This window comes from Macaca nemestrina, chromosome 5, assembly GCF_043159975.1.
Source record: "Macaca nemestrina isolate mMacNem1 chromosome 5, mMacNem.hap1, whole genome shotgun sequence".
Classification (NCBI taxonomy): Eukaryota; Metazoa; Chordata; class Mammalia; order Primates; family Cercopithecidae; genus Macaca; species Macaca nemestrina.
Window position 1 is genome coordinate 44,627,206 of NC_092129.1, and position 27,441 is coordinate 44,654,646.

General features: G+C 39.3%; 1 long non-coding RNA gene across 7 annotated transcripts in view; it reads left to right on the forward strand.

The window, feature by feature from the left end:
• The window catches only part of LOC105465733 (uncharacterized), a 266,792-nt gene that overhangs the window by 227,627 nt on the left and 11,724 nt on the right, over positions 1 to 27,441 (forward strand). For 5 of the 7 annotated variants that reach the window (XR_011623416.1, XR_011623421.1, XR_011623419.1 and 2 more), the window contains 3 exons: positions 6,455 to 6,551; positions 15,351 to 15,411; positions 17,831 to 18,240. This is a non-coding gene — a long non-coding RNA (uncharacterized lncRNA). Of the gene's footprint in view, positions 1 to 6,454; positions 6,552 to 8,204; positions 9,740 to 15,350; positions 15,412 to 17,830; positions 18,241 to 27,441 lie in introns of those variants that run through there. The other 2 variants (XR_011623420.1, XR_011623418.1) reach the window with 2 other exon arrangements.

Here is a 27,441-nt window from a genome sequence, read left to right on the forward strand (position 1 = left end):
TTCTTGTTTCTCTCAGGTTTGTCAAAGATCAGATGGCTGTAGATGTGTGGTATTATTTCTGAGGACTCTGTTCTGTTCCATTGGTCTATATCTCTGTTTTGGTACCAGTACCATGCTGTTTTGGTTACTGTAGCCTTGTAGTATAGTTTGAAGTCAGGTAGTGTGATGCCTCCAGCTTTGTTCTTTTGACTTAGGATTCTCTTGGCAATGTGGGCTCTTTTTTGGTTCCATATGGACTTTAAAGCAGTTTTTTCCAATTCTGTGAAGAAACTCATTGGTAGCTTGATGGGGATGGCATTGAATCTATAAATTACCTTGGGCAGTATGACCATTTTCACAATATTGATTCTTCCTATCCATGAGCATGGTATGTTCTTACATTTATTTGTGCCCTCTTTTATTTCACTGAGCAGTGATTTGTAGTTCTCCTTGAAGAGGTCCTTTACATCCCTTGTAAGTTGGATTCTTAGGTATTTTATTCTCTTTGAAGCAATTGTGAATGGAAGTTCATTCATGATTTGGCTCTCTGTTTGTCTGTTACTGGTGTATAAGAATGCTTGTGATTTTTGCACATTGATTTTGTATCCTGAGACTTTGCTGAAGTTTCTTATCAGCTTACGGAGATTTTGGGCTGAGATGATGGGGTTTTCTAAATATACAATCATGTCATCTGCAAACAGGGACAATTTTACTTCTTCTTTTCCTAACTGAATACCCTTGATTTCTTGCTCTTGCCTGATTGCCCTAGCCAGAACTTCCAACACTATGTTGAACAGGAGTGGTGAGAGAGGGCATCCCTGTTTTGTGCCAGTTTTCAAAGGGAATTTTTCCAGTTTTTGCCCATTCAGTATGTATTGGCTGTGGATTTGTCATAAATAGCTCTTATTATTTTGAGATACATTCCATCAATACCGAATTTGTTGAGAGTTTTTAGCATGAAGGGCTGTTGAATTTTGTCAAAGGCCTTTTCTGCATCTATTGAGATAATCATGTGGTTTTTGTCTTTGGTTCTGTTTATATGCTGGATTACGTTTATTGATTTGCGAATGTTGAACCAGTCTTGCATCCCAGGGATGAAGCCCACTTGATCATGGTAGATAAGCTTTTTGATGTGCTGTTGGATTCAGTTAGCCAGTATTTTATTGAGGATTTTTGCATCGATGTTCATCAGGGATATTGGTCTAAAATTCTCTTTTTTTGTTGTGTCTCTGCCAGGCTTTAGTATCAGGATGATGTTGGCCTCATAAAATGAGTTAGGGAGGATTCCTTCTTTTTCTATTGATTGGAATAGTTTCAGAAGGAATGGTACCAGCTCCTTCTTGTACCTCTGGTAGAATTCAGCTGTGAATCCATCTGGTCCTGGACTTTTTTTGGTTGGTAGGCTATTAATTATTGCCTCAATTTCAGAGCCTACTATTGGTCAATTCAGGGATTCAACTTCTTCCTCGTTTAGTCTTGGGACAGTGTAAGTGTCCAGGATATTATCCATTTCTTCCAGATTTTCTAGTTTATTTGCGTAGAGGTGTTTATAGTATTCTCTGATGGTAGTTTGTATTTCTGTGGGGTTGGTGGTGATATCCCCTTTATCATTTTTTATTGCATCTATTTGATTCTTCTCTCTTTTCTTCTTTATTAGTCTTGCTAGTGGTCTATCAATTTTGTTGATCTTTTCAAAAAACCAACTCCTGGATTCATTGATTTTTTGAAGGGTTTTTTGTGTCTCTATTTCCTTCAGTTCTGCTCTGTTGTTAGTTATTTCTTGCCTTCTGCTAGCTTTTGAATGTGTTTGCTCTTGCTTCTCTAGTTCTTTTAATTGTGATGCTAGAGTGTCAATTTTAGATCTTTCTTGCTTTCTCTCATGGGCATTTAGTGCTATAAATTTCCCTCTACACACTGCTTTAAATGTGTCCCAGAGATTCTGGTATGTTGTATCTTTGTTCTCATTGGTTTCAAAGGACATCTTTATTTCTGCCTTCATTTCGTTATGTACCCCATAGTCATTCAGGAGCAGGTTGTTCAGTTTCCATGTAGTTGAGCAGTTTTGACTGAGTTTCTTAGTCCTGAGTTCTAGTTTGATTGCACTGTGGTCTGAGAGACAGTTTGTTATAATTTCTGTTCTTGTACATTTGCTGAGGAGTGCTTTACTTCCAATTATGTGGTCAATTTTGGAATAAGTGTGATGTGGTGCTGAGAAGAATGTATATTCTGTTGATTTGGGGTGGAGAGTTCTGTAGATGTCTGTTAGGTCCACTTGGCGCAGAGATGAGTTCAATTCCTGGATATCCTTGTTAACTTTCTGTCTCATTGATCTGTCTACTGTTGACAGTGGGGTGTTGAAATCTCCCATTATTATTGTATGGGAGTCTAAGTCTCTTTGTAAGTCTCTAAGGACTTGCTTGATGAATCTGGGTGCTCCTGTATTGGGTGCATATATATTTAGGATAGTTAGCTCTTCCTGTTGAATTGATTCCCTTACCATTATGTAATGGCCTTCTTTGTCTCTTTTGATCTTTGACGGTTTAAAGCCTGTTTTATCAGAGACTAGCATTGCAAACCCTGCTGTTTTTTGTTCTCCATTTGCTTGGTAGATCTTCCTCCATCCCTTTATTTTGAGCCTATATGTGTCTCTGCATGTGAGATGGGTCTCCTGAATACAGCACACTGATGGGTCTTGACTCTTTATCCAGTTTGCCAGTCTGTGTCTTTTAATTGGACCATTTAGTCCATTTACGTTTAAGGTTAATATTGTTATGTGTGAACTTGATCCTGTCATTATGATATTAACTGGTTATTTTGCTCGTTTGTTGATGCAGTTTCTTCCTAGCATGGATGGTCTTTACATTTTGGCATGGTTTTGCAATGGCTGGTACTGTTTGTTCCTTTCCATGTTTAGTGCTTCCTTCAGGGTCTCTTGTAAGGCAGGCCTGGTGGTGACAAAATCTCTAAGCATTTGCTTATCTGTAAAGGATTTTATTTCTCCTTCACTTATGAAACTTAGTTTGGCTGGGTATGAAATTCTGGGTTGAAAATTCTTTTCTTTAAGAATGTTGAATATTGGCCCCCACTCTCTTCTGGCTTGTAGAGTTTCTGCCGAGAGATCTGCTGTTAGTCTGATGGGCTTCCCATTGTGGGTAACCCAACCTTTCTCTCTGGCTGCCCTTAACAGTTTTTCCTTCATTTCAACTTTGGTAAATCTGACAATTATATGTCTTGGAATTGCTCTTCTCGAGGAGTATCTTTGTGGCATTCTCTGTATTTCCTGAATTTGAATGTTGGCCTGCCTTACTAGGTTGGGGAAGTTGTCCTGGATGATATCCTGAAGAGTGTTTTCCAACTTGGTTCCATTTTCCCCGTCACTTTCAGGCACCCCAATCAGACGTAGATTTGGTCTTTTCACATAATCCCATACTTCTTGAAGGCTTTGTTCATTTCTTTTTCCTCTTTTTTCTTTAGACGTCTCTTCTCACTTCATTTCATTCATTTGATCCTCAATCGCTGATACTCTTTCTTCCAGTTGATAGATTTGGTTACTGAAGCTTGTGCATTTGTCACGTATTTCTCATGTCATGGTTTTTATCTCTGTCAGTTCATTTATGGCCTTCTCTGCATTGATTATTCTAGTTATCCATTCTTCCATTCTTTTTTCAAGATTTTTAGTTTCTTTGCGCTGGGTACGTAATTCCTCCTTTAGCTCTGAGAAGTTTGAAGGACTGAAACCTTCTCTCAACTTGTCAAAGTCATTCTCTGTCCAGCTTTGATCCGTTGTTGGCGATGAGCTGCGTTCCTTTGGAGGGGGAGATGCGCTCTTATTTTTTGAATTTCCAGCTTTTCTGCCCTGCTTTTTCCCCATCTTTGTGGTTTTATCTGCCTCTGGTCTTTGATGATGGTGACGTACTGATGGGGTTTTGGTATGGGTGTCCTTCCTGTTTGTTAGTTTTCCTTCTACCAGTCAGGACCCTCAGCTGTAGGTCTGTTGGAGATTGCTTGAGGTCCACTCCAGACCCTGTTTGCCTGGGTATCAGCAGCAGAGGCTGCAGAAGATAGAATATTGCTGAACAGCAAGTGTACCTGTCTGATTCTTGCTTTGGAAGATTCGTCCCAGGGGTGTACCCTGCCATGTGAGGCGTGGGGTGTCGGTCTGCCCCTAGTGGGGGATGTCTCCTAGTGGCTACTCAGGGGTCAGGGACCCACTTGAGCAGGCAGTCTGTCCATTCTCAGATCTCAACCTCCGTGTTGGGAGATCCACTGCTCTCTTCAAAGCTGTCAGACAGGGTTGTTTGCATCTGCAGAGGTTTCTGCAGCTTTTTTGTTGTTGTTGTTTAGCTGTGCCCTGTCCCCAGAGATGGAGTCTACAGAGACACGCAGGCCTCCTTGAGCTGCTGTGGGCTGCACCCAGGTCGAGCTTCCCAGGGGCTTTGTTTACCTACTTAAGCCTCAGCAATGGTGGGCACTGCTCCCCCAGCCTGGCTGCTGCCTTGCAGTTAGATCTCAGACTGCTGTGCTAGTAATGAGGGAGGCTCCGTGGGCGTGGGACCCTCCCGGCCAGGTGTGGGATATCATCTCCTGGTGTTTCATTTGCAAAGACCCTTGGTAACATGCAGTATTGGGGTGGGAGTTATCCGATTTTCCAGGTGTTGTGTGTCTCAGTTCCCTGGCTAGGAAAAGGGATTCCCTTCCCCCTTGCGCTTCCCAGGTGAGGTGATGCCTCACCCTGCTTCAGCTCTCGCTGGTTGGGCTGCAGCAGCTGACTAGCACTGATTGGCACTCCCTAGTGAGATGAACCCAGTACCTCAGTTGAAAATGCAGAAATCACCCGTCTTCTGTTGTCACTTGTGCTGGGAGCTGGAGACTGGAGCTGTTCCTATTCGGCCATCTTGCTCCACCCCTGGAGTCTCCACAGGGGAAAATTTTAAATAAGCAGTCTTCATTTTGCAAATATTGTCTTAATTGAGAAGCTATGTAATATTTGAAATGTACTAATTTTAAAATATGAATGTTTCTTTCAATTTCATGGGGTTGAAAGAAATTATGAAAATTTTATTACATTAAAACATTATAAAAACTTGTACCAGGGCCTTTTCGGTCTGGGCTAGAGGGTTCGGTTCATCCATTGCACCAGTCTACTCAGCAAGAATTGTTTCTTGGTATCTACTCAAGCCTCACTGAAGAGAATAACTGTTGCAAAGCTCTGATTTTTAAATGTTTTCTTAAATATGTATATATAAAATTGAAACTTATCTTATTGGAATTTCTACCTGTTGCATCTGCACTCTCAGCAGCATTGGCCAGAACTTTTTCCCCTGATGGAAATATTCTTTATCTGCATCATCTGATAGGGTAATCACCAGCTGCATATGGCTTTGAGCATTAGTGACTTCAGGAACTGAAAATTTTCATTTTATTTAATTTTACTTAATTTAAATTTAAATGTGAATAGTCGCCCAATACAACATAAATAATCACAACATAATACAATGTAAATAATCACAAAATACAATAGGCTAGTGACTATTGTACTGGACAACACAAACATGGTAGTTTGATGAAAAAGCTAGCGATCATTTTCACATGCTGGCCCTTCAGAAATGTCAAGAGATTGTTGATATTTGTAGTTTCTCTTTAGGGCATTTTTTTGTTTCCTCATTAATAGGTTTGAACTTCAGAAATTAGTTTGTTGCTACTGCTGCTACTGTTGTTATGATCCTCTTTTTCCTAAGGTCTCTTCAAGCTCATAGATTCTGTCATTGTTTCTAAATGTTCCTTGGAGATGTTGAGCAATTATAGTCTTGATACATATAAAGTACTCTGAATGCATGGGACAACAAACAAACAAACAAACAAACAAACAAAACTGACACACAAATCGCAGAATCTGGAACATCTGGAGACATAGGGCATGCAAGGTTTAAACAAATAGTTGTAACCAGGACAATTTTGCCTCACAGGGCACATTTGGCAATATCTGGAGGTGGGTATTGACTGCCATGACTTGTAGGGGGTGCGGTGCTTCTGGTATGTAGTGAATAGAGGGCAGTGATGCCACTAAACATCCTACAATGCTCAGGACAGAGCCTCCACAACAGAGAATCATCCAGCCCAAAATGTCAATAATGCCAAGGCTGAGGAAGCCCGGTTTCCACAAACATTTAAGAAATAAATATCACATTAAAAGCCTCATTCATTTGAAAAGAAGGAAAGACTTACAAAATGGCCTGCCTAGGTGTACTAATATTGTAAAAGTTTATAAGTTGCATGCTTGTTTCTGCATTCCTCTTCCACATCAAAATCTCTATTGGGTCACTGAATGCTCTGGTAAATTTACTAAGAACATCTTCAAAAGTTCTTCACTCCTTCCTTCTTTTCCTTCTGAAGCTATTACTGCGGATCTTGTTATTATCATTATTAGACACTCGTAATATACTTCTAATCCCCATTTGTGATTCCGTTTTCACAGAACACTATTTGTGTTGTAACAAAGCCACTGGCTAAATAATGAGTCCAGATAAAAATGATGTGATATCGTGAAGTCATCTTCTTCAGATTCGTATTTGGTAAGACTTCTTTTTCCTTGGAAATATTTTATTTGGTCGTGTGTGAGGCCAGTTAATCTTTCTCTCGCATCCTGAGGCAGGAAATAATTAATATAACCTGGGGGAAGAGCTAGCTGGTCAGAAGGAAATCTGACACCTGGTGAAATGTGCCTCGTTTCCGGTTTCAGCACTAGCGTGAAATTTCCCGAGGTTCATAGAAAGGTTCTTCAAATCTTGGCAAATCTCTTGGTAAACTGGGTAGTGTCAGATTCCAAAAGAAATATGAAAGTTTTACCTGGCTTCGAATTTCCAGTGTAAAATGTTCAACAGTCTAAGCAAGAGGGCTCCTTGCAATTGAGAAAAATCCAAGTTTCTTACTTTGGATAACTTATTGGAAGATACAATTCACCAAGCATAAAACCTCCAGGGAGACACATTTCGTAGTAAGCCATCCAGCCTCTTTCAGAACATGCAGGAGTTTTCAATGGACATGGCTGCTATCACTGCACCAACAATTTCACATTGTTCATTATCACATTGTATCATAATGTTCCCACGTTCAAAGCCATGCTAGAGGAAAATACTCCCCCAGAGGGTTTTTCAAAGTTCCCACTGGAGAGAAGAATGCATGGGACATTTCCTATCAAGTTCCAAAGAGTGGAAAAGAAAGTACAATGATAAGAATCAATAGACAATTCCTAAAATATTGTTCATGAAATGAGTTCTAGCAGGCTGTGAAGGTGAAGAGAAAAGTTACATTTCCAAGTTCTAATAGCAGTGTTGGACTTTGAAATAAAAAGAAGGTTTTCTAAAACCTTGTCCTGATTTGAGTAGGTTTGAGATTTGACATTCAGCACGCATTTTTAAAATCTTCCAGCAAAACCTCTGTACATCCACTTAGTACTAAAGGGCTGCTTTGCCCAGTTCCCAGGGGCTCTAACATGCAGGCTGATTGCAGCCCTGCTAAGTCAGCAAAGGGAGGCTGCGGGTTCAGAATGTTGCTCCTTTTAAAGGAGCCACATCCTGCCAGGGCCTTGGAATCATTACAACCTCATGATAAAATTTCTGGCAATTTAATTAACACAAAGACATTTGAATCGTTTCTAGTGTTTGTAATCTCCTTCTGTCTGAGTACCATATAATCAAGGACATTCAACTGGAACAGAATTAGCCTACTTTAAGGACACCCCAAACAAATTCATACAGGCTGAAGTTATTTAATCATTGGTGCTGAGAAATGGATATGGTTAAGCTGATGAACACAGTTTCTCCATAGTGTCTTTGATGGAAAGCAGTGCTCCTATAGAGGTATTGATCTGTGGGATAAATAAAAACACTGGGGTTTAAAATTACATTGATTATTACTAACTACTCCTTTTTCATTGAAAGCAATATCAAGTCCATCAAATAAGGTCTATGACCAAAAATCAAAGGCCATTTTTTTGTGTTCAAAACATGGAAAAAATTATTGTTACCAAATCTATCTTTTCAACCAACCCACAACATAGGTAGAAATTGCTGTCAGAGTTGACACACGCTAACATGAAGAGTGATGAGAGGTTATTCTTTCTTGGTCTTTTTGGTAATCAAGCACTCTGAAATTGTGATTGATTGCTGGCTCCAAGTGATTTTTTTTTTTTTTTTTTTTTTTTTTTTTTTTTTTTTTTTTTTTAGGGCAAGCTTCCAAAGGATTTCCTAAGGCAAAATCTAAAATAGCGAAGAAGAAAATACATAAATTTATCCTTTAATAATTGATGCTAAAAACTAATTTTCAAAATATTCCCAGGAAAGTCCTATCTTTGGACTTAAATTACTAGGAAATTGTTCTAATTGTTTCAATAAAAGAACTGTTGTTAAAAATAACCTGCAGTGTTCTGTTTTGGTTAGTGGTAAATCAAGTTTAACTCCTGGGAAAACTCAAAATTCATTCTGTAATACACCAGCCCCAGTATTTTTCTTTGGCTTTTAAGAAAGCTGTGAGTTAGAACTTGAATTGATTTGTAACACAAATACTAGGATTGACTCCCACCAAACAGTGATGGTGCCCTTTTGCTGAATGCAGACAATTGGTAGCCCAGTGGGTGAATTGATTCTTTGCCTTGGGAGAAGAGAATACAAGGACTCAGGAAGAGCTGAGTAATGTTCGCACATGAATGAGTGAATGATGAGACCGAGACTGTATCACCACAGGCTTTTCTCCGATTCCAGGTCTCTTGTCCAGTAGAGAGGATGATGTACTTTTCTCCAGAAAGTTAGAAAGCAGCAAAACTTTGTATTTTACTAGAGGGGACAGTTTAGTATTCTGCTAAGCTGACAGTAGAATGAACCTGCCAGTTCCTCCTTTTTAAACCATCCACTGACATGGGACTAAAGAATTGCTCAAGGAAATTAATTGCAGACACTCTTAAAAACCAAGTGGAAAGGAATTTCTGCACTGAAGGGGAGTCAGTCTGAAATTTATGGCAGTGGAAAGTACTTTAATCAAATAGTGTAGCTGTATTTTTAAAGGATGGGATAATTTTATGATCAATAACAATATTTGTATGCCTGCATGCTGAAATGGAGAAATCAAATCTCATGCTTCAAAGCCTAGGCTACGTGCTGCAGGTGTCTAGGAGAACTGTTTTCATAACATACATCATTATAAACTAGCCTGGGTAAATTGATGTCTTTTTCTGCCTTTACATGAAGCATGAGGAATTGGTGACTGCAATGGCCTAAGACTAAATGTCTGACATTGAGCTTGTCTGGGCTCTTTTCCCACTAGCTGAAGAATAGAGGTGCTGGAGCCATGTGGAGTTGGGTGGGGCTTGAATGGGAAAGGTAGAATGTTATAAGGAGTTAGTTCCTCACATTTGGATAATTTGAGGCTGAAAACCATATTTCCATTACCCGTTGGTAAAAAAGTGAGAGCAGAGAGGCAAATGCCAAAGAATGATGTCAGTCAAATGCCCGAGGTTTAACCAAGTGACAGAGAGCCCTGGGGCTCGTTGTATTTCCAATACATATTTGTGTGAGCAGACAACTCACTAAAATCTCCATCATCTCAGTATGTAATGCCAGTGTTACGTAGTGGAATTATGGAGTTAACTTTAAAAATCACTTATAAAAATGTTGGAGAAAATTTAAGGTAAAACAGGTTCAACATTGAAAGCACCATGAGTAATAGTAATTATACTCTTGAAAACTTCAGTATAACCAGGTCCATTTGGAGCTCAATTCAAAAAGACTTTGTTACTAACGAGCCCAAAGAGCATTATGATAAAGGTTTGACTCATCAGGGCATATCATACTAGGCATCAAGGACAGCATAATACTGAGACTGAATGTCATAAAATGATTGCCTCCCAATTAAGACTAATTGTAAGAAAGGGCTGTCTGATTTATAGAATAGTTTTAAGAAGTGTAGTCGAGTTACTTTTAAGCAGGCTGATACTATAATTGTTTTAGCCAATGGCCTCTTCATTCTTCAAATAATGAGGTTCTAGGCAAATACACTCTGATTCTCAGCCAGTGATTTCTTATCTATGAAAAGTGTGTCATAATTTGAAATAAGAGCCAATGTTTCAGCCATTTAAAAGTAATCAATAACCCATATAACTACAAATAGAGGCTTCTTGTGCATTCCATTGATATTACTATCAAAAAAAATTGGATGCTTTCTTAAGCAAACTTCTGCCAAATTATGGCTAGATAAAAACATAGGATCACCATTATGATTATTAGTATACGAATGTGGCTTGGTTCCTTCATTACTATCTTGAGAGGTGTAAGTAATACTAGACTGGAGCCACTCTTTGCAGCAGCATCACCCAGTGTCATGTCTCTGCAGAGAAACCATGAATTAGGGGCTCTCTCTTACATGAACAGTGTCAGTTAAGTGCTCACATTTCAGGTGAAATGTGTGTAAGTGCAAAAGTGTTGCTGATGTCTCCCACCTGGAAATAGGAAATACTCAGGAGTCATTTCCATCCATCTCGTGCTGAGTTTTACATTAATAAGGTAATGTCTTTAAGATCTCTGAGGTTTCAGGAGAAAGGCACACTGGGAGAATGGCTGTTATTATTTCCGAGACCTCCCGTCTCGAGCTAGCTTAAAGGCTAAGGGTCCCGAGGTGGTGCTGTAATAGCAGCTCTAATAATGTGCAGTTACAGCACATCTCACGTGAGGTGCTCCAAAGACATTATACACATTTATTCATTAAACCTGAACACACCCCAGAGATAGGTTAACTGCTATGATACTCCTTTATGCCAAAGTAAATGAAAACAGAGGGGGAAGAGAGTCAGCCAAGATCGTATGATGAACCTGTGGTACAACGGGAGCAATGATGGTGCTCTCAAGTTCCCTAGTGACTCGGTGAAAAGTCTTGCCACATTTGGCATGAGCGTATACATGTACCTAGTATGCTTGCTTAATTTTACTTCATCTTGTTCTAGAAATAACTGAAGAACATGTACAAATATATTCAATACAGCTAGATAACATAAATGGAAAATAAGTTTTTAGGGAAAAAGACCCAAGGAAAATAAGGATATAAAAATGAGATGAAACCTGGGATGAAGTACAGTTTGTGTTTTCTGTGAATGATGTTTGGCAAATATTCTCTTCACAAATAAATTGTGTATAAAGGGAAACAAATAGCCTCAGTTTCCCTTATCCGTGTGCCTTGGGAAGAAAGTTTTACATGTTATGGGAAAGAAAGGGCTAGAGAAAACATCAAAGCTTTGTAAAATTAGACTTCAATCCAGTTTGTTGAGTGGTAGATCAAAACAGTATTATTAGGGCCCAAAAGCCCCTCAATCTAGTGGTACCTCTGCTAAAGTGCAAACCTAGGAACAGTATGTTTTCCCACCATCTGGAGGGGTAAACATCAGAGACAATGAGAAAAACTAAGAACAATGGGCAGTGGCAGCAGAGGGACTTGCTCTAAATCCTGAAAGGGGTTGGAGGTCATGGGTGAATTAGTGCCACAAATGAGGCAATGATCCATGGTTTGGGCAGAGTTTATGGGAACAGCGGTATGTTGCAACAGCATGGACGGCAGCCCATGGGCAAACATAGTGCCCGCAGCATAGTGCTGCCTACGTGTGCGGCAGCATCAACCCAGGTGAGCAAAGGGTCAGCCTGAGTCACGGCTTTAGAGCTGCAACCAGATGTGAGATGGTGCTCCCCTCTGCTACTCCCACCTCATCTGTCACCTCCAATCTCATTCCTCAGCCCCCAGCCTCTTTTGTAATAACGTTTTTAAAAGACACAGTATATTCTCATTGGATTGGTATAGCTTAAACACAATGCTTTCTTGGGAGTAATCAGCTTCGAAACTTTTCCTTTAGTACTGTACTATTATTATCAGAGGGTTTTTTAAATTGGAGTGTGTGTGTGTGTGTGTGTGTGTGTTTGTGTTATTCTGTTGTTCCTTACATTCCTGATCTAGTACACACAGGCAAAGTCTCACATGTGGTGGTACATGAATGGACAAAACCTGAACATCAGGTGGAAATTTCAGGTCATGTAGTATTTACAGAAAATCACTTGAAGCCCTATTCTATGCCCCCATGGAAGTCAAAAATATCATAATTATCCCTGCACATGTACTGGGGCCTTTTCTGCCTTCACTGGATTAGGTGGGGTGAGGGATCATCATGTTCTCCCACACATGCTGTCTGTTTGGCATGATTTTACCAGATGTGAAATTCAGCCTCATTTTTCTCAAAACATTCACCAACTCACAAACACAAAGAACTTTGAAAATAGTCAAGTTGGTCAATGTTTTTTTGAGAGGAGTTTACATTCCAAGATCAAGCTATTTCAAATTGAACACTAAAAATTTCTATTCATGTATTCATTCATTCATTCATTCATTCACTCTTTTCTATAAAAAACATTAAATCCTTACATTGTGCCAGGCACAGCTCATGGTGCTTGGGAGTTATCAGTCAAAAAAACTGACAAACATCACTGCTGTCATGGAGATGCAATTATAACAGATATTTGCACCAAGCTACCATATATCCCCAGAGGTTTTCCCTGGCTGCCTCCTCTGTGACAGGCTCTAATCTCCCCCAATTTTTTCTATCTCTTCTGTTCCATCACTTTTCAGGAATAAAAAGAAAGTCCTCCCAATTTTCTCTTAATGTGATGCATTGACTCTTGAACCCAGGTTCTCAAGTTCCCTAAGTGATATCCTAAATGCTGTGTTAAAATATTTTCTTTCTCTCTCTTTCTTTCTTTTCTTTCTTCTCTCTCTCTTTCTTTCTTTCTTTCTTTCTTTCTTTCTTTCTTTCTTTCTTTCTTTCTTTCTTTCTTTCTTTCTTTCTTTCTTTTTTCTCCTTCCTTCCTTCCTTCCTTCCTTCCTTCCTTCCTTCCTTCCTTCCTTCCTTCCTTCCTTCCTTCCTTCCTTCCTTCCTTCTCTCTTTCTTTCTTTGACAAGGTCTTGCTGTGTCGCTCAGGCTTGAGTGCAGTGGCGTGATTTCAGCTCACTGCAACCTCTGCCTCCCTGGTTCAAACGATTCTTCTGCCTCAGGCTCCTGATTAGCTGGGATTATAGGCACATGCCATCATTCCTGACTAATTTTTCTATTTTTTTGTAGAGACAGGGTTTTGCCATGTTGGCCAGGCTGGTCTCGAACTCCTGACCTCAAGTGATCCACTTGCCTCAACTTCCCAAAGTGCTGGGATTACAGGTGTGAGCCACCATGCCCGGCCTGAAATATTTTCTTAAAGACAGTTGCTTCCTTATGAATATGTCAGAAGGGAAAAGATATTTTTATCATCTCTGTTAGTGGGATATAGACAGTTTAAGTTATTAGATATTCATTAATAGGAGAAGAAATCTCTTATGGTACCCATGCATAGTTTTAAATATTGCTGGGAGATCAACTGCTCATCTGTAAAGTTTTCGTGTTTGAGTCTCCCTGCTTCCCCCAATCCAGTCAGGATGGCAGGCACACTGCATAAGAGCCCTTCCAGGGACTACAGTAGGGAAATGATTACATTTTACCATGTTCAGAATAGGATCTGAGAGATGACGATCAGCCCACAAAGACTCTCTGTCAGTGTTATCTACGAACCTCACACCAAGGCTATATATATGGGTCAAATACTCTCTGGTTTCATTTCATGTGTTTCATTCCATGTGTTACCACTCAGTACTATCAGTATTCACCTCATGAATAATTTTAGCAGTTTAAAAAATTTTTCGTAAATATATTGGCCTTTAAAAGGTGGTCCATGAATAAGCAATCCATCTACTTTCCAATGACCCTGGTAGTTCACCATGTGAGCCACCAGAAATTTTGGTGTTTACGTCCAAGAAAGGCTACATTTGTCATAGATCAGTGGGATAAATGAATGTCAAACAGCAACCCAATGTCCACACAGAGGGAGCCCTGATTAGGAAATGTATGTACCAAAATAAACACAAGTATTATATTAAAAAAACACACAGAAAAATAAATGGTCTAAAAATTGTGGATATCACTTGATGGATATTTTAAAATTTAATCCTCTGTCAAAGAAATCGTTTTCCATAATACAGAAGTCTATGAGATCCAAGATGAGAAAAATGAAACAAAAGTAACTCAACGAAACAGTTTGCTTTTAGCACAATTCACAATTACAAAGATATGGAATCAACCAAAGTGCCCAACCAATGAATGGATAAAGAAAGTGTGTGTGTGTGTGTGTGTGTGTACATACACTATGGAATACTACTCACCCATAAAAAAGAATGAAATAATGTCTTTTGCAGCAACTTGGATGGAACTAGAGAGTACTATCCTAAGTGAAGTAATTAAGAAATAAAAAACCAAATACCACATGTTCTTACTTACAAGTGAGAACTAAGATATGGGTATGTAAGGGCATACAGAGTAGTATAATGGACATTGGAGATTCGGGAGAGTGGGAAGGAGGGTGAGAGATGAAGAATTGCCTGTTGGGCACAAAGTACACTATTTGGGTAATGGGTACTCTAAAATCCCAGACTGTACCACTATATGACTCATCCATGTAACCAAAAACCATTTGTAGCTTAAAGTTATTGAAATAAAAAAGATTTTTTAAGCTCAGCTTGCTTTTGAAGGAAAAATTCCAGGCAAATTTAGTGAATCTAAGGAAATATAATTATCCGTTTTCCTAGGTAAATTATCATCAGTTAAAAACCACTGTCCTAATTGGAGAAGGCTCACCTAGACCTGATAATTCATGTATACAAGATAGGACCTTCTGGAAATGGGAAAAATGTGTTGAGGTGGAGTTTATTGGTGAGTCAATGAAAGAAGGATTATTTGTTGCCTGAGAGTGTTGGGCAATGGTTGAAGAAGACCCGAGGGTCCAGTCTTTAATGCAGAAAAAAGGTAGAGGTATCAATTCCTAAAGGCTGAGCAGGAGGACATTCATTAATAATGTGACAAAAGCCATCAAAAGGAAGGAAATTCTTCTACATGGAGCATTGCAAGGATGGAGCTCTGATGAGGGAAAATTTCTTGAAGTAGGAATACAATCAGCTCCATCTTACAGGTTGCCATCCCTGTGCAGTAGTCATTAATGGGTCATGAGTTCTGTCTAACTTTCCCCAGTTATCTGTCACTTAAGAAGATGGAAAGATCCTGAAAGAAACCAATCTCTATTTCTTTCTTGTGCTCAACAGAAACAAGATGGAAAACAGACGACTTTCTGATTTGAACAATATGGTTTCTGGCATCTATGAAGATTTTTCAGAGATGCCAGATGATTCCATAACAAAAGTAAAATAAATAACAACAAACCTCTTTTGAATAAGTCTCACTTTCATTAGCTTTTTCTTTGCTTTTCCAGTGAGGAAATGGGACTAAGTTTCACTGAACCAGAAGAGGATTCTTCTGTGACACCAATAAATGTGAGAAATCAACTTAGAAATTTTAAATTGAATTAGCGTATAGCAGTTACTGTATGCCATGCATAGTTCTAAGGGTTTTACAAACATCAACTCATTGAATTCTTATGAAAGTCTATGAGGTAAACACTACTATTTCTAAGGGCAGACTGTTGTTCAAAAAGAAACCCAGCTGTGGATTATCCGCTGCGTGTTTGTTTGGGTCTAGTGATAGAAGTCTCCGTGCTGGTCAACAGTAAGGAGCTTAGGCCAGCATTATTGCATAGCAGATGACCCTCAGGAAAGGTGCCTCCCTGCCATTCTCTCCTGTCTGCAAAGCCTACAAACTGCCAAAACCAACATAGTGTGAGGTCTCAAGAAGTGAAAATATCTCAATAAATGAGTTGTTCTTCCTGTGTAGAGAAATTAGTCATCTTGGGGGTATTGATTAAAGATTTCCCCAAATTTCCAAAGGTGGGGGTTTTTGTGGAGGGTAAGGAAGTTAGGAATTTATGCGGGGGCAAACACAGAGGCCCTAAGAGCCATAGAGAGAAAGAAGGGCTTCTACCTCTCTCCTCTGCTACTATTATTTATTTATTTATTTATTTATTTATTTATTTATTTATTTTTGAGATGGAGTCTCGCTCTGTCACCAAGGCTGGAGTGCGGTGGCTCCATCTTGGCTCACTGCAAGCTCCGCCTCCTGGGTTCACGCCATTCTCCTGCCTCAGCCTCCCAAGTAGCTGGGACTATAGGCACCCACCACCATGCCTGGCTAATTTTTTTTGTATTTTTAGTAGAGATGGGGTTTCACCGTGTTAGCCAGGATGGTCTCGATCTCCTGACCTTGTGATCCACCCACCTTGGCCCCCCAAAGTGCTGGGATTACAGGTGTGAGCCACCGCACCTGGCCCCTCTGCTACTACTATTATCAATTCCATCACCATTCTCATTTTCACCACTTTCACACTCCTTTTGTCAATCATAATTTTTAAAACTTAAAAAAAAAGAGGAAAGGAAAAAGAAAAGTCAAGGCAGTAGAGGTTTAGAGAAAAAATTTTAAATAAAAATTTAGAATAAAAGAAACGAGAATAAAGTAAAAGTACGTATAAGAGAATTAAAATTCCAGTAGAACAAAATGTTGAGTTTGAAATTAAGATTAAAAGAATGAGATTTAAAAGATAAAAGTGGATCATTAAAATTATAAAACTATAGATTATTAAAGAATAAGATAAAATACTTAAACCCATCAGATAAAAATTTCAATATAAAAATAGATAAAACTAAGGATTAGTAGGAATTAATCACTAAGTAGGAAAAAATTAAGGCATTGAAACTAAAAATAAAGAGGATTAGAGGCAAATATGTTAAGAAGAAATTAGAGAACTATAGAAGAAAATAAGAAAGGAAAAAAATTTTCTCTGAGCAGTTAAGAAATGAGTCTTGTTTAAAATGTAGATACATTGGGAGAACATCCTTTCTGAGTTAAGTGCACAAGGAGGAAGGGAATATGGGGATAAGTTGCTCTTTGGCCAGGGATATGGTTAGGATATGGTTACCCAAATCTCATCTTGAATTGTAGCTCCCATAATTCCCATGTGTTGTGAGAGGGACCTGGTGGGAGATAATTGAATCATGGGGGTAGTTTTCCCCATACTGTTCTCATGGTAGTGAATAAGTCTCATGAGATTGATGATTTTATAAGGAGTTTCCCCTTTCACTTGGTTCTCATTCTCTCTTGTCTGCCACTACATAAGATGTGCCTTTCACCTTCTTCTATGATTGTGAGGCCTCCCCAGCCATGAGGAACTGTGAGTCCATTAAACCTCTTTTTCTTTATAAATTACCCAGTGTCTGGAATGTCTTTATCAACAGCATGAGAACAGACTAATACAGCTAGAAAGTCAAACTCTGAAGAGACTCCTCTAAACTCTGCCAGATATGCCAAAAATCAAGTCTCCTTCACACATACAGAGCTGAGGCACTCCTGAGCTTCCTCTCCCTGATCCTAAGATATTTCGTTTTTCTTTGTGTCACCTACTAATGTGATCTGCTCTTTATTCAAGGCAGAGTCCTTAAGTCTCGTGAACAGAAATTGTAGACTACTAAAGAACATGGTGGACATCAGAGAATCTGAGTCATGAGCAACAATCAAATAATGACAAATTATGTTTTCTATTAAATATTTTTTCTGTGATTTGTAAAATACACTTTTAATGGTCGGGGATTCTGGTTTTTTTCCCATAGTAGGTATTTCATAGTTGCCATTTTTACCATGATGTCATTGATGAAGTTGTTCCATAAATTCTTAAAATATTGTGTTGTTGGGGACATGAACCTTGGCTGGCCTTGACATCAGACCTAGGGCAGGACACAGGAACCGGGGAGGCTGGCTGACTCAGAGCTCCCCCATGGCTACGTCTGTGCTTCCTTCCCTTTTTAGGAGCTTCATTCTTTCTTCCTCAGCTGCTCTCCATTTCACAAGCATGAGAGCCAGATGGGAGTTCCTCCACCCACCCTGCCTGGTTAGCAACAGTGACTGATTTAAGAGTAAGTACGCACCTCTGCAGTCGGTCACGTAGAACCTCACCTACTAAACTGCAGATTGGTCCAGGAAGTGAGAACGTGACCTAAACCAGACAATCAGAGGCTTTTCCTAGATTTTCCTAATTGAGCCCGAGGGGAGAAGTACTTGGATGCCATGACTCCTCAAGAAGTACTTGAGGAGAGAAAGTTGAGAAAATGAAACCAAACATAAAGAGCTAAACCATGAGGAGTCCTGCCCAGCTTCTGAGCTGTCCATCATGAGGTCATGACTCCTCTCCTATTTTTGCAATCAATAAAGGCAAACGCTTTCTGCCCCTGTAGCTATCCTCAAAAAGTGGTGTCCAAAAGCAGGGCGGCTTAAGTCCTCATTTAATGAGAAAACTCTTTTATTAATAGCATATTTTTAGGTCTTTTGGTAAACTAGGGGAAACTAGCTTGCGTTGGTATGTGTTAAGTATATGTACTAATCTTGTAATTTATAATCTTCCCCAAACTCCAGGACCCACTGCATAAATAAGTTTCTTATGCCAGATTTCTTTCTTTCATAAGAAATATATATATTTTTTTTCTCTCAGAGCCCCACTATCACCATTTAGGCTCTAAAAAATCTGAGAGATTTGCCCCGCGTACATTTGATTCCCAGCTGCTAACCTGGAATTTTGTTTTAGGAGTTTGTGAAGACTACTTTCCAACCACCTGTGTAATGCAATTATTTCAAAAAGATACCAGAGAAGACCAACTGCTTGAGTCGGGCCATGGGTCTTTTGTCCTCAGACTGAGATTTACACCATTGCTTGCCCAGGTTCTCCAGCCTTCAGACTTGCACCCAATTATACCACTGGCTTTGCTGAGTCTCCAGTTTGCAGATGGCAGATCCTGGGACTTCTCAAGTTCCATAATTGCAGGAGCCGTATATATAGATATAGATACAGATATAGATATAGATATAGATATACATGGATAGAGATATCTCTATCCAACATCTATCTATCTACCTATCCATTATCTATCTATCTATCTATCTATCTATCTATCTATCTATCTATCTATCATATTGCTTCTGTTCCTCTGGAGAACTCTAATAAAACCACTAAAAAACATAAAGTGTTGTCAATTAAAGTATGATAAGAATCAGCAAGCCTTATCTGTAAATGATGATAGTAAATATTTTAGGCTTTAAGGTCCACAAGGTCTCTATTATAATGGCTGAATCCTGCCATCGTAGCAAGAAAGCAACCATAGGCAATATGTAAGCAAATGGCTATGACTGTGTTCTAATAAAGCTTTATTTGTGGACATGGAAATTTGAATTTTATGTAACTTTTACATGTTATAAAACTATTTTTCTTTTTTTTTTTTTGTAACCGTAAAAAATGTTCAAACCAATCTTAGCACTAGAGCCATACAAAAGCAGGTGGTCAGCTAGATTTGATCGACAGGACATTACGGTTTCTTATCATGTTAATTACAAGATGCATCCATATTTCAGAGTTGTTAGAATGTAGAGATACCTGCGTCTTAGATTGAATGTGATAGTGCAGTATTATAGAACTCTAGGTCTTTTGGATTCCCTAGGTTTTAACATCTATAACGTATCTCCACAATGTGTTTCCACTTAACCTTTGGCAATCAGCAAGGATCATTGGTAAGCATACAGTGTGTCCTTTCTGGGACATAGTGAGAGGTGGACATGGAATGGAGAAGGCTGAGAAGAAAGTTGGAGGAAATTGAGGTGTATGGGGCAGTCTTTTGGAATCTGAATGTTCAGAGAATAATGATGCATGCCATTTGTATAGCACTTTAAATTCCATAAAGTCTATATATATACATTGTTTTATTGAATTTTCCCCATGGATCTGCGAAGTACCCATTGTAGAAATTAGCTGCAAAACAGAAAAACATACATGTGAGTGAGTTATACCTGGTAAAAGGTAGACCCTAACATTGTCTTTTGACCATACAACTGTTCTTCCTTATGCAAAAAGCTTATATTCAGTGAGTGTTTCTAAGGATGAAAGTTAAGCAGACATGTTTCAGTGGACTGGGAGAAAGGGATGAGAAAAAAAGTAAGAACCAGTGTTTCCAGTGCTTTGAATAATCTCCACCCTTCAGCAAATTGAAGGAGGCTTTTCTCACTTATGATCATGATTGTATTGTCACAGCCTTTCTCTTTCATTTTCCTTACAGTATTGCTTTCAGCAGAACCTACTGCCTCTTAGCCAATATTAGTACAAAGGCATTTGCAAGACACCGTATGGGCATATCTGACCCGAAATGCAGCTGGTTTGTTAATTAAATTTAAACGTTTTGACATTTATCTCTGATTTCACTTCCTTGTTCTGTTTCTCTTCTCTTCCTCTTTTGAGCCAAGTAATAAATGCAATGAAAGTAACATGGACTTTGAACTCAGGAATTTGAATCCAAATGTGCTGTTTATTAGTTTGTGACTCTTAGCAAACTACTTAATCTTTCTGAATGCTTTCATTATTCTCATTTTTAAAAGGGGAATAGTATTACCAACATTATGGAAGTTATCAGTGAGGTGTTACACATAATGCCCATAGAAAGATGCCTACCCCCATAGTAGTATGTGTTAACTATCATTGTAAACATTAAATGGAGTCACATATAAAATACCAAAAAAGGCATCTGATGCATAATAGGTAATCCCTCAACCATAGAGAAAGCAAGATTCTCTCTATGGATTCTCCAGGGTCACCTTTTTCATCTAATTTGCAACGTTGTACCCCCTCTTTTCGAACACACAAAATATGACTGAATAACATGATCCTGGTCACTTGAGTTGTTTTCGTTGAGTTTATCTTCATTTTCTCATTTCTGCTAAAGGCTGTGTAGTATAGTATAGAAATTACAAGCTCTTACCTACCCTTTATAAAATTAATCAATGATTTACTTCCCCAATAAAACCCTATCTTTTTTCTTTATGTATTTCCACTTTGTTTCTCTATATTTCTAATTGTATTAGCCTCCCTCTTAAAGACTGATTATTTATCCCCTCATGTAAGTACATTTTGATACCTGCAACCTCAATGAATACTTCTCTGTCTTTCATCTCACCAGGTCTCTCAGCAGCATTGGACAATGTTGGTATCTTCCTGACTTCTGAATTATTCTCTTCCCTTATCTTCCACAATTCCTCTGTTTTCCTTATATCTATCTGTCTCTTCCATCTGTGTTGCCCTTGTAGGCTCCTCCTTCTCTATCAAACTATTAAATATGTCAGTACTTCAAGGTTCTTCCTAAGCCATTGCCTTTCCTCATCAAAATTTTTTGGCAGCTGATTTTCTTTACTTTTGCAATTTAGTGTTTCCATTATTGTCTTCCCTATCCTTCCAGTAATCCAAGATAAAATTTCAACCCAGTCTGTCTCCTTTCCCAGATCATTCTTTTGATGGTGTGCCCTTGTTACATATTTGTGGAATGGATAAATGATATAACCTCTCACATGACAGATTGGATTGGACACTTACAAAATCTGCATGATTTAGTTACTACAAACCTTTTCTCCCCACCAGAATGTTATATTCCAAAGATAATGCTCTACCCATTGTCCACTGTTCTCAAAAAAACCTGTAACTATGAGAATATGGCATCCTTTTTTTCTTTTTTTCTTTTCTTTTTTTTTTTTTTTTTGAGATGGAGTCTTGTTCTGTCACCCAGGCTAGAGTGCAGTGGAGTGATCTTAGCTCACTGCAACCTCCGCCTCCCAGGTTCAAGTGATTCTTCTGCCTCAGCCTCCTGAGTAGCTGGGATTATAGGTGTGCACCACCACACCCGGCTAATTTTTGTATTTTTAGTAGAGATGGGTGTCACCATATTGGCCAGGTTGGTCTCAAGCTCCTGACCTTGTGATCCTCCCACCTCAGCCTCACAAAGTGCTGGGATTACAGGTGTGAGCCACTGCACCCAGCCTCCTTTTTTTCTTAAATAAAGACTGGGAGCCAATAGCATGTAGTGAGAACTTAAAAGAGTCATTACTGGCCGGGCACAGTGGCTCACGCCTGTAATCCCAGCACTTTGGGAGGCCGAGGCGGGTGGATCACGAGGTCAGGAAATCGAGACCATCCTGGCTAAATGGTGAAACCCCGTCTCTACTAAAAATACAAAAAATTAGCAGGGCGTGGTGGAGGGTACCTGTAGTTCCAGCTACTTGGGAGGCTGAGGCAGGAGAATGGCGTGAAGCAAGGAAGCCGAGCTTGCAGTGAGCCGAGATCGCGCCACTGCACTGCAGCTTGGGCAACAGAGCGATACTCCATCTCAAAAAAAAAAAAAAAAAAAAGAGTCATTACTAAGATGGACATCTGATAGCCTTTTATGTTAATAAGAAAACAACCATTAAGTGATAAAGTAGTGCCGTCCTTGATCTTCCAGATCAAAAAGCAAAAGAGAAAAAGATAAACAACAGCAAAACTCTTCTTAAGCCCGAATAGCCAAGACAATCCTAAGCAAAAAGAACAGCCAGATGCATCATGCTACCTGACTTCAAACTATACTACAAGGCTACAGTAATAAAACAGCATGCTACTGGGGTACAAGAACAGACACATAGGCCAATGGAGCAAAATAGATAACTCAGAAATAAGACCACACACCTACAACCATCTGATCTTCAACAACCTGACAAAACAAGCAATGGGGAAAGGATTCACTATTTAATAAATGCTGCTCAGAGAACTGGCTAGCCATATGCAGAAAATTGAAACTGGACCCCTTCCTTGCATGATGTGCAAAATGTAATTCAACATGGTTTAAAGACTTAAATGTAAAACCCCAAACTATAAAAACCCTAGAAGAAAATCTAGGCAATACCATTCAGGACATAGGCATAGGCAAAGATTTCATGATGAAAACGCCAAAAAAAATTGCAACAAAAGCAAAAATTGACAAATGGGATCTAATTAAACTAAAGATCTTCTGTGTAGAAAAATAAACTATCATCAGAGTGAACAGGCAACCTATAGAATGAGAGAAAATTTTTGCAATCTATCCATCTGACAAGGGTCTAATATCCAGAGACTACAAAGGATTTAAACAAATTTACAAGAAAAAAAACGAACAACTTCATTAAGAAGTGAGCAAAGGACATGAACAGATACTTCTCAAAAGAAGACATTCATGTCGCCAACAAACATGAAAAAAAAGCCCAACATCACTGATCATCAGATAAATGTAAACCAAAACCATAAATAAGATACCATCTCATGCCAGTCAAAATGGCAATTATTAACAAGTCCAGAAATAACAGATGCTGGCAAGGCTATAGAGAAAAAGGAACACTTTTACACTGTTGATGGGAGTGTTCAATTAGGTCAAGTATTTTGAAAGACAATGTAGAGATTCCTCAAACATCTAGGGGCAGAAATGCCATTTAACCCAGCAATCTTGTTACTGGGTATATACCCAAAGGGATATAAATCATTCTATTATAAAGACATATGCATGGGTATGTTCATTACAGCACCATTCACAATAGAAAAGATGTGGAATCAACCCAAATGCCCATCAATGATAGACTGGATAAAGAAAATGTGATACATATACACCATGGGATACTATGCAACATAAAAAGGAATGAGATCATGTCCTTTGCAGGGACATGGATGGAGCTGGAAGCTGTTATTTTCAGCAAACAAATGCAGAAACAGGAAAACCAAACACCAAATGTTCTCACTTATAAGTGGGAACTGGATGATGAGAACATCCATCCAGATGATGGACACATTGCAGGGAACAACACACACTGGGGCCTGTTGGGGAATGAGGGAGAGAGAGCATCAAGAAGAATATCTAATGGATGCTGGGCTCATTGCCTAGGTGATGGATTGATCTGTGCAGCAAACCACCATGGCACATGTTTACCTACGTAAAAAACATGCACATCCTGCACATGTACCCTGTAACTTAAAAGTTGAAGGAAAAAAAAAGCTTTTCTAGTTAACTGCTTCCTAAAACTTCCAACATAAGGACCACTTTTAATGTTAGCAACATTTGTGACATTCACTGAAGGAGCAAATAAATACATATATGGATTTAAACACTCTTCGCAATCACTGTGTGGGCCCCCAAGGCTCCAAAGCGCACAGGTTTACAAGGGTTCCTATGTCCAACTTTCCAGCTAAAGTCTTGGCAGAGAGGTTAGCTGCTCTGTGCAAACCTCCAAAGCCTGGTACCTCTGCCTTCCCATGTGGCCCAATCCAATTCATCAGATTGTTCTGATGAGAGAAAATTCGTTTTTTAAAAAAGTACATATATGATGGACATGAAAATAGTAACTATTTCTGGTTGGTGGAATTATGAGTGACTTTTCATATTTTTATATTTCTATAAAATTATGTTGATAGAGTATTAGAAAAACATGTATGTATATAATTAAAACTTCTGTAAAATATTAAAAAAAAAAACTCTTATTTATCATTTAGCTATGGCTGCATTAACAGCCACCAAATCCCCAGTAACATTTCTTTCTCATGCAGCAGTAGGTTGGCTGCGGGTTGGCTGAGCTCCGCCAGGGGCTATTCTTCAAGCTGTAAATCTAGCTGAGCGTGGTTCCTTGCTGTGTGTTGGCCTCTGGTTGGCTTCACATGTGTTCATCTTAGAGCCCAGGCTGAGTGGGCTGCAGTTACTCAGGGAAAGCTCTCCTCATGGCCATGACATCCACACAAGAAAACTAGCAGAAACACAAGAGATCTTATGACAGAAGCTTGAAATTGGCTCACTGTTGCTGTTACCTATTTCCGTGGGCCAATCGAGTTACAGGGAGGAACCGAAAGTCAAAGTGCAGGCAATTGCTTACCTCCTTTTGGGAAGAACTGCAAAGCTACATGGCGGAAGAATGGGACACATGTAAGGGTGAAGAATTGGGCCTGCTAATTCCATCTACCACATCTACTCCACAATAATAGAACACTAAATTTACTGCTAATTCAACAGAAGGATTCTTATCATCTAAGTTGGTTTCATGGTTCTGTTCCCATTCTTCCCTTACCCTTCTTCCCTATGGTTGTCCTCAAGAGATGACTTTCATGTAACAGGAGACAAATAAGAAACAGACAGGCTTGCCTTCAGCATACATTCTGAAAAATACAACTCAACTACTCTATACAGCAACTCTATACTACAGATTCAGAGGCAGTAATTGCCTTATCTCAGATGCCTGCCCACCATTTATCCTGCTGCAGACTTGGGATGGGATTTCAGATGGAATGAGGGACTCACACAGAGAGAAAAATGAATTGAGACGGGGTTGAATTCCTGCAATGGGTGGGGTGAGACTGCCTGAGAAGCAGATGGAACTTACCTAGAAGTTTTAAAGAGGTGCCCAGAGGAGATGAAACCCAGCCTCATTCATTTTGAACTCCAAAGAGGGGGCTGCCTTTGTCCCCACAGTATCTAATGCAATATCTCACCCATAGTCGGCTTTTAGTATATGGTAGAATGTGAATCAGAATAATATAAACTTCTGAGTTACCACAGCTAATATGAGGTGTATAAATTATAACAGTATACAGTACTATGCAGCAGTAAATTATAACACTATACAGACATTCTATTCGATGATCAGATTTTTGGGGGGAGAAATGTCAATTCAACTAAAGTGGTTTTTTTTTTTTTTTTTTTTTTGGTCATTGGCAAGCATAGGCTTTACTGACCATTTGTAAGTCATCTTGTGAGTTATTTTTCATCACTGTCAGTTCTGGAGAATCATATTGAGGAAGACTGTGGTTTAAGGAAGAGAGAGAACCTGACCGGGATCCTGCAGCCTCGGTTTGTTTTCCTGGGTCCACACCTAATTTGCTGTGTGACCTTGCAAGAGGTCATTCGACCTCTTGTCAGCCTCAGTATTTCCATCTGTAGGATGAGTACTTTGAATCACATGATTGCTGTAGTGTTTACATTTTCAGTAGATTGCCCAGGTAGTTATTATAAGATACATTTTTTTCCTGGGATAACAAGCTAACTAAGTTTAGATAGGAATTGAAGGCCAGAAACTTTTCCAAGGCAGTGATATATATTTAATAACTTTATCTTTTAGGCTTTGTGGCCCACTATTGGGCACAGGCTTTCTAGGACTTGTAACCTACCAGGTTAACTCCTCCTGCAGGTTAAGTTCCTCTTCCTGGAACACATGCCAGACTTTAAATGTGCTGAGAAAGTCAGATGAAAGCATAATGCCCGTGAGAGTAGCTTTGCCATGTACCCTGTGCAAGGCACTTGGGGAGAGCCTTCCTTTTCCAGTACCTTCCCTCTCTCTCCACCCTTGCTGCCTGCGGAAAATGAAAAGCAATTATGTCTCTTGCACCATGGAGACAGAAGTACAGAAAATAAACAGTGACTGATTAAGGGAAGTGGCTTTATTACAGGGTTTTTAAAAACACAGTATCATCAATAACAGCAATAATGGAGAAAATTGAGAATGAATAATTAAGCATAATAATACAGTCAGGATAACAACAAAAAACCAGTGAAGAACGCAATTTTGCTTGTAATAATACGACTGTTTAGCTTGATGACATGTCCTTGGATTTGACTGTTTCCGGCAGAGGTGTAAGCACAGTGTGGCTTTTCATTTATTTCCCCTAAGAATGTTTCTGGTTGAGCTGTGGCTCTACCCTCTTCCCACTTCTGTCTTTGCTCCTTACCCTTGCAGTTATAGAAAATGCACATTCGCTTTTAGTTTCCTCTGATGTCTCTAGCCTGGGATTAGCACCAGCAATGCAACTGAATCCTCAGGAATGCGCTTGTTGTGATAGAAGGTCTGAGCAGTCAGGTGATATCAGGCAGGCTGGCAATCCCTTGGGTATTCAGGTACCTCCCCGCCCTCCCTTCCCCTGCAGAAATATACTGGAGCAATAAACCTAGTGCAATCATGGAGGAAAATTAAGGCAAATGATCCTAAATAGAGAGAGACTGACGAAGTCCTAGAAACACCAACATAGCAACCCCCATACAAAATAGCAAACCTTATTTCACCAGGCTGTTTTCTTCAGTATTTTTGTGAAATAGTATAGAGTCCAGGGACTGAGCAATTTAGCCCGAGACATCAGTGCCAAGGAGTTACAGCATCTATGTAGGGTCCAGATTGCTCAACTGGTTAGAAAGCATTAAGTAGGTTATCTGATTTTCCAGGAGACACAAAGGTGGCAGAGTAAATGATATCTTCTCCCCAGGCTAACAACGAGGCATAGATAATGGAGCTGCCAGCAGAGCCCCTCCCTCTCCTCCTTTCAGACAATGTGTGTCACACTGAAACAGAAATAATAGAAAACTTGGAGACCTCTGAGCATATCAAAGATAAGACCTTTGTGTTATTGTTTCCGACAGATTTTGTGTGCTTGACTGTTATTAACCCGACCCACAAGTGCAAATGATTATTACCAAAAAATAACCCCCGTCTTTGTGTTTCAGTCTGCCCTCCCTGTGGGTGGGGAAAGAAAGGTGTATTTTAATACTGCACAGAAATTTGGAGGGATTGGAAAAGAACTTTAA